General features: G+C 39.3%; 1 non-coding gene across 1 annotated transcript; it reads left to right on the top strand.

The window, feature by feature from the left end:
* The first annotated feature begins 2,486 nt into the window (after positions 1–2,486).
* On the top strand, positions 2,487–2,593 carry LOC141722614 (small nucleolar RNA R71). The gene has a single exon (XR_012575624.1). It is a non-coding gene; the product is annotated as a small nucleolar RNA R71 (small nucleolar RNA).
* The last annotated feature ends 6,161 nt before the right edge of the window (positions 2,594–8,754 follow it).

The raw sequence follows: 8,754 nt of genomic DNA, 5'->3' as shown, positions 1-8,754 counted from the left end.
GAAACTCTACGAAAAGCAAATGTGCCAAATGGACAAGTGAAGGTAGTCTTTTCCTGATCCTCTGGTGCAATACAAATCTGATTATACCCAGAATAACCATCCAGAAGACAAAAATACTCATATCCCGCCAATCTGTCAAGCATTTGATTAATGAATGGGAGAGGGAAGTGATCCTTCCTTGTGGCTTTGTTCAATTTTCTATAATCCATGCATACTCTCCATCCTGTAACTGTTCGGGTAGGGATGAGCTCATTCTTTTCATTTGCGACCACAGTGATACCTCCTTTCTTAGGTACACATTGCACGGGGCTCACCCACGAGCTGTCAGAAATAGGATAAATGATGCCTGCATCTAGCCATTTCAGAATTTCTTTCTTCACCACCTCCTTCATGATCGGGTTCAGTCTTCGCTGCTGTTCCACAGTTGGCTTACTACCTTCCTCTAACAGAATTTTATGCATACAATATGAAGGACTTATCCCCTTGATGTCTGCTATGGTCCATCCTATAGCCGATTTGAATTCTCTCAAAATCCTTAAGAGCTTGTCTTCCTCACTACCTGAAAGGTCAGCTGAAATAATAACAGGTAACGTAGATGAATCACCTAAAAAAGCATACCTCAAGTGTTCAGGTAGTGGTTTTAGCTCCAAGGTAGGTGCTTCCTCTATTGATGGTTTGAGCTTCCCTTCAGCATTCGTAAGGTCAGAAGTACCAAGAGATTCAAATGTTATGTCCAGCTTTCGCTTCCAGGGAGAAGCGTTCAGATATTGTAATTGCTCGTTGCTATCTTCATCATCACTGTCAAATTCCCCCACTAAAGCCTTTTCCAATGCATCAGACATTAGCATGTGATCGAGTTCCGAAGTAACCGCAGAATCAATCACATCCACTTTTAAGCACTCCTCATCTTCTGTAGGGAATTTCATTGCCTTGAATACATTGAAGGTCACATCCTGATCTTGGACCCACATAGTAAGTTCCCCTTTTTGCACATCTATCAAAGTACGGCCAGTAGCCAAGAAAGGCCTCCCCAAGATTATGGGAATCTTCTTATCTTCCTCAAAATCCAGAATAACAAAATTTGCAGGAAAGAAGAGCTTATCCACCTTGACGAGTACATCCTCAACTATGCCCCTTGGGTAAGTAATGGAACGGTCCGCCAATTGTAGCGACATGTATGTGGGTTTTGGATCAGGCAGATCCAGCTTTTTAAAGATCGACAACGGCATCAGATTAATGCTTGCTCCCAAATCACAAAGGCACTTGTCAAAAGTTAGATTGCCAATGGTGCAAGAAATGGTGAAGCTTCCTGGATCTTTCAGTTTCGGTGGTAACTTTTGTTGCAGAACAGCGCTGCATTCTTCCGTGAGAGCAACGGTTTCAAGGTCATCCAGTTTCACCTTCCTTGAAAGAATAGTCTTCATAAACTTCGCATAACTAGGCATTTGTTCCAGAGCCTCAGCGAAAGGTATATTGATGTGAAGTTTCTTGAACACCTCCAGAAACTTCCCGAACTGTCTATCCAGCTTTTGTTGCTGCAATCTCTTAGGAAAAGGTGGTGGAGGATAGAGCTGTTTCTCCCCTGTATTAGCCTCAGGCAGAGTGTGTTCAACAGTAGTCTTCCTTGGTTCCGCCGCTTTCTCCTTTTGCTTAGATTCTTCATCTCTAACTTCAGCTTCGACTTCTTTTGCCTTTTCAGCATCAGCTACTTTTCCAGACCTTAAGGTAATAGCCTTGACTTGCTCTTTAGCTTCCTTCCTGCCTGGTACTTCCGTGTCACTGGGAAGAGTGCCAGGTTGACGATTGAGCACTGCATTGGCTAATTGACCGATTTGATTTTCCAAGGTCTTGATAGAAACCGCCTGACTCTTGCACAACAGCTTAAGTTCCTCAAAATCAGCACTAGTAGGTGCAGCTGCACTTCCCTGTTGAGGATATAATTGCCTTATAGCATACTGCTATGGTTGCTGGAATCCAGGTGGGTTAAACTGTTTACTCACTCCTTGCTGATATGGTGGCTGAATAGCATTCTGATTATTCCCCCAGCTGAAATTTGGATGATTTCTGTTATTAGGATGATAGGTCGCTGGCATAGGCTGCTGTTGTCGCTAATAATTATTCACATACTGAATAATTATTCACATACGAGAGAACACTGATCCGTAGCATGAGAACCTGCACAGAGCTCACAAACCATAGCTATTTGATTAACTCCATACGTAGCCAAAGAATCAACCTTCATTGATAGCGCTTGGAGCTGGGTTGCAATAGCGGTGGCTGCATCAACTTCCAGAATACCTGCTACCTTACCTGATGTCATCCTCTGAGTTGGGTTTTGATGCTCATTTGCGGCCATCGTCTCTATAAGATTATACGCCTCAGTATAGCTTTTAGCCCATAAGGCTCCTCCAGCTGCTGCATCGAGCATGGGCCGAGATTGGGCCCCCAAACCATTATAGAAACCAGTGATCACCATCCAATCCGGCATTCCATGATGTGGACATTTTCTCAACATTTCCTTGTAGCGTTCCCAAGCCTCGCACATAGATTCTGTAGGTTGCTACGCAAACTGAGTAAGAGCACTCCTCATAGCAGCAGTCTTTGCCATTGGATAAAACTTCACCAGAAACTTTTGCGCAAGATCTTGCCACGTAGTGATGGACCCAGCTGGTTCAGAATGTAACCAGTCTTTAGCCTTATCCCTCAGTGAGAATGGGAAAAGCCTCAACTTGATAGCCTCATCAGTCACGCCATTATACTTAAAAGTGCTGCAGATCTCGACAAAATTCCTTATGTGCATGTTGGGGTCTTCAGTTGCCGCTCCTCCAAAAGAAACAGAATTCTGCACCATCTGAATAGTGCCCGGCTTGATTTCAAAGGTGTTAGCTTGAATAGCCGGATGAAGGATGCTTGACTGAATGTCATCAATTTTAGGCCGAGAAAAATCCATAAGAGCTGGATCAGCTTGAACAATACGATCTCCCATGTTTACTGGTTCTTTCTGCTCAGTTCCTGAATCCGAATCCTCAAAATCTAACTTCTCCGGAGTATCAAGAACTTCGTCTTTTTCCTCAGCTGTATCTAAGGTCCTCTTGCGAGCACGAGAACGAGTTTGCATAAACGCTTGCTAAAGTACCTGAAACACAACCGAAAGGAGTAATTAACTACTACGTCCTAATCACTGAGTCCTAATGACCAATGATGGTAAGTACATAAACTAAACAAATACGCCGAGTCCCCGGCAGCGGCGCCAAAAACTTGTTAGGGCGAAATCACGCACTAATATTCACGCAAGTATACGCGTTCGCAAGTAATATAGAATACTTTCTAGTTCGTTCCCTCAGAGACTCAGACTAAGTTTTTTTTCTAATTAAACTCACTCACCAATGTATGATTACTTCTCAATGTTAAGATAACACTTAAAATTGTTGATTAAATATTAACTAGAATTAACTACTTAATTAACCACTTAACAAACACTTCAAGTTATTAATAATAAAACACTCATGAGATCACAACTTCATTATTACTTCCTTCTATAGCCATTGTTATTACCTTTAGCATGTGACAGTGATGATATTAATCGAATAACACGAAACTGATAAAAGCCAACTTTCATTGTACTAATACCATTCTACCAAGCATCCACAATTAAGATAGAAGTTGAATAGTCATCAATTATGTTGAGTTCCTATATGTCTACAGAAATTGACAACACAACGATTTAAGCACAAGTTATTCCTTCTGATTACATAGGGCAAATAAAACTGTTAGAGTTACCCACTAATCATGCACAACGTACATGAACCTATGCTAGCATGGCAAGTTCTAAACCTCAAGATCCACCGTCGCTTCACAAGAGATTAACACCCTATCTTATATGTTCGCGACGCACATAAGACGAATACGCACAACCAATACTAGATATCATGCAATCATCACACACTAAAGTATTAAACAATTAACTAAAGAATTTCATAATAAATCCGTTGCAACCCCATGATCACAATTAGCCCATAATAGAACTTATCGCCATCATGGGTTCATATGAAATCATGATAAACAAACACAAGAAAATAATAACTAAACTAATTATATTAAAACCGAGTACGTCACAAGAGTAAATAAGTCAAAGCAAGAAAACTAGCATCCAACATTACAACGAAACAAGAATCACAAGAATATATGCTTCCTCTTCGCTGCAGTGTGCTAAATCGGTCTTCTTCCTTATCTCCTTCGCTTCTTGCGTAAAACACAATCTAAAACATACTCTCCTTCTTATTCTCTATGAAAACGTCTTAAATCTACTTATATAATAGTCCCATAAAACTCAGATTACATAGAAGTTGGAAGCCAAACAGAAGTAGAATTCTAAAATAATTCAGCTTTTTCCCCGACCCTGCGCGGCCGCTCAGCATTTCTGCGCGGGCGCGCAAGGCTGCTGCGCGGCCGCTCAGCATTTCTGCGCGGGCGCGCAGGACCTTACTGGAAAAATTCCCGGTTTGCTCCGTTTCTTCGCCGTAATCTGCCCGTTCTCTTCCTCTCGCAATGGTGAACACATGCCAAGGCTTATTCTTGATGATTCCTCCTCCGAAATGCAACTAATACCCTGAAATGCATAAACACTAGAAAAACGCATCAAATACACAAAATACTTGATTTCAAGACACCAATTTAAGCCATTTTAAGACGTTCTAAGTGGTATAAAATGCCACTTATCACAGACAACAGTCAGTACTTAAAGACATTTATCAATTAAGCACAGAATATATAATGAGATTAATTCTGTAAATACTGAGCATAAAGTCTGATAACACAGAACAAGTCTAAGCAGATTTAGAGAAAGAACCTGAAACCATTCCAAGTTCATTTAATAATCTTGTAAAAGTAGCTTCACATAATGGTTTTGTGAAGATATCTGCCAATTGTTGATCTGTGGGAATAAAATGCAATTCCACTGTACCTTCATCCACATGTTCCCTGATGAAGTGGTACCTGATGCTGATGTGCTTTGTCATTGAGTGTTGAACTGGATTACCTGTCATAGCAATAGCACTTTGATTATCACAGTAAATAGGGATTTTGAAATATGTTAACCCATAATCCAGTAACTGATTCTTCATCCAAAGAATCTGTGCACAACAGCTTCCTGCAGCAATATACTCTGCTTCTGCAGTTGATGTGGAAATTGACTTTTGTTTCTTGTTGTACCAAGAAACCAATCTGCCTCCAAGAAATTGGCAGCTTCCACTTGTGCTTTTCCTGTCAATTTTGCAACCTGCAAAATCTGCATCTGAGTAACCTATTAGTTTAAAATCTGATTCTCTAGGATACCATAATCCCAGAGCAGCTGTTCCTTTAAGATACTTAAAGATTCTTTTTACAGCTGTTAAGTGAGGTTCTCTTGGATCTGCTTGAAATCTTGCACAAAGACAGGTAGCATACATGATATCAGGTCTACTAGCAGTTAGATAGAGTAGAGAGCCAATCATACCTCTGTAGTCAGTAATATCTACTGATTTACCGGTATCCTTATCCAGTTTTGTCGCAGTGGCCATTGGAGTGGATGCACTTAAACAATCTTGCATTCCAAATTTCTTTAGCAAGTTTCTGGTGTACTTGGTTTGACAAATAAAAGTGCCTTCCTCATTCTGCTTGACTTGAAGGCCCAGAAAATAGCTAAGTTCCCCCATCATACTCATCTGATATCTTGACTGCATTAGTTTGGCAAACTTCTTGCAAAGTTTGTCATTTGTAGATCCAAAAATGATATCATCAACATAAATCTGGACCAGAAGTAAGTCCTTTCCATGGTTGAGGTAGAACAGTGTTTTGTCTATTGTCCCTCTGTTGAATCCACTTTCCAGAAGAAACTGAGCTAAAGTCTCATACCATGCTCTAGGAGCTTGCTTAAGTCCATAAAGTGCTTTATCAAGCCTGTAGACATAATCTGGATGTTTGGTATCTACAAAACCTGGAGGTTGTTCAACATATACCTCTTCCTCCAATTCTCCATTGAGAAAAGCACTTTTCACATCCATTTGAAAGACAGTAAACTTTTTGTGAGCAGCATAAGCCAAAAATATCCTTATGGCTTCTAACCTAGTAACTGGTGCAAATGTTTCATCATAATCAATTCCCTCCTGTTGAGAATATCCTTTTGCAACCAGCCTTGCCTTATTCCTTGTAATTATGCCATCACTGTCAGTTTTGTTTCTGAATACCCACTTTGTACCAACAACAGATCTATTCTTTGGTCTTGGCACTAGGGTCCAGACTTTGTTTCTTTCAAATTCATTCAACTCTTCCTGCATTGCTTGCACCCAATCAGCATCTTGAAGAGCTTCTTCAACTTTCTTTGGCTCAGTCTGAGAGAGAAAAGAATTGTAAAGACACTCATTTGAAGTACCTGTTCTAGTTCTGACACCTGCATCAGGATTTCCAATTACCAAATCAGGTGTATGTGATTTTGTCCACTTCCTTGCAGATGGAAGGTTTTCTCTAGAACTGGATGCTCCCCCATGATCCATGTTATCTTCATTTTCATTTTCTGATGCTCCCCCTGAAACTATGTTCTCTGAGTTGGATTCTTCAGTATTTAGATTTTCAGCACTATCAGAACTTGGCTTATCAGAACTTGACGAATCAGAACTTGAAGAGCCAGATGCATGTTCTGATGTTTCTTGAGATGTGGTAGGATCTTGAGTATGCTCCCCCTGCATAGGTGCATCTTCCTTTAACGTAGTCACCACAGTTTCAATAACATCAGAGTTTAATCCATCAGAGTTTGCAGTATCAGGACTTAGACTGTCAGGATTTTCAGTATCAGAATATGAGTCTTCATTTTCAAATCTCAGCTGATCATGGTCAATGAAATCTTTAAGACCAGTGATCTTCTTGTCATCAAAAGAGACATTGATAGATTCCATGACCACTTTTGTTCTCAAATTATAGACTCTGAAGGCTTTTGTGGAAAGTGGATATCCAACAAAGATTCCTTCATCAGCTTTTAGATCAAACTTTGATAGCTGTTCAGGATGAGTCTTGAGAACAAAATACTTGCATCCAAATACATGAAAATATTTCAGATTTGGCTTCTTTTTCTTCACCATCTCATATGGTGTTTTTTCATGCTTGTTAATGAGTGTTGCATTTTGAGTAAAACAAGCAGTCTGCACAGCTTCAGCCCAGAAATAGGTTGGAAGCTTTGCTTCTTCAAGCATTGTACGTGCAGCTTCAATGAGAGTTCTATTCTTCCTTTCAACAACTCCATTTTGTTGTGGAGTTCCAGGAGTAAAAAATTCCTGCTTTATTCCATGGCTTTTGCAGAACTCTTCCATTATCAAATTCTTGAACTCAGTGCCATTATCACTCCTTAAAATTTTCACAGAATCTTTGACCATTTTATCCAGCTATTTGACATGATCAATAAAGATAGATGCAGTTTCACTTTTTGTGTGCAAGAAATACACCCATGTGTATCTGGCGAACTCATCCACTATGACCAACGCATACTTCTTCTTTGCAATAGACATGAAATTTACTGGACCAAATAGATCAACATGTATAAGATGATAAGGCTCAAGAATTGATGAATCAGTCTTGCTCTTGAATGAAGATTTTCTTTGTTTGGCTTTCTGACATGAATCACAAAGACCATCAGGAGCAAATACTGTGTTTGGCAATCCTCTCACAAGATCTTTCTTGACCAGTTCATTTATATTGTTGAAATTTAAATGAGAGAGTTTCTTATGCCAATTCCAGCTTTCTTCAATTGATGCTCTACTTAACAGACAGATTGCAGAACCATCAGTACTTGTTGAAAGCTTAGCTTCATAAATGTTACCACGTCTGTATCCTTTCAGAACAACTTTGCCTTTAGATTTACTCACAATTTCACAGTGTTCTTCAAAGAAATCAACATGATAACCTCTGTCACAGATTTGACTTATACTCAGTAGGTTGTGTTTAAGTCCTGAAACCAGAGCTACTTGTTTAATTATGACATTTCCAAGATTGATATTGCCATATCCCAATGTTTTTCCAATGTTGCCATCTCCATAAGAAACACTTGGGCCAGCTTTCTCCACAAAGTCTGATAGCAGGGCCTTATTAAGTTTGTTAACATTTACAGCGGATTTAGCATCAGAGTTTATGTTAACATTTTTCTTATCAGAACTTACACTATCAGACTTTGAATCAGAATTTACACTAGAAGGAACAATGGAAACTTTCTTCAAAGAAGGTTTTATTTGATAATAATCATAGTACAAACTATGATATTCCTTACAAGTATAAATGGAATGCCATAAACTACCACAATGAAAACAAGGATTTTGTGGTTTGTATCTAACAAACTGACTCTTAACTCCTGATTTTGAAGGTAAGGAGTTAATATTCTTATTCTTCCTGCAAAAAGAAGCCAGATGGTTAGAACTTCCATAGTTATGACATGTTTTCCTAGGAGCATCAGGAACAGGTTTATAATCATTGCTTTTATTCACACCTTCCTTTCCATTCCTATTTTTCCTAGGTGATTTTACCTTGTTTGCATTCTTGACATCTTTCAGCTTATGCTTAAGCTGCTTCTTTGTCATTAAGCCTATGTTCACTTCAGCTGTCTTTTCCTGTTTTAGTTTGTCAGAAGTTAATTCCTCTTTAACTTCTGATTTCTCATTTTCAGACTTTACAGTTACAAACTTTACAGGTTTAAACTTTGGCTTTTGCTTAACAACAGGCTTAATTTCTTCAGTT

The sequence above is a fragment of the Apium graveolens genome, chromosome 4 (assembly GCF_009905375.1).
Source record: "Apium graveolens cultivar Ventura chromosome 4, ASM990537v1, whole genome shotgun sequence".
Lineage (NCBI taxonomy): Eukaryota > Viridiplantae > Streptophyta > Magnoliopsida > Apiales > Apiaceae > Apium > Apium graveolens.
The sequence above is the reverse complement of the archived record's forward strand: the minus strand, read 5'-3'. Positions and strand labels throughout refer to the sequence as shown.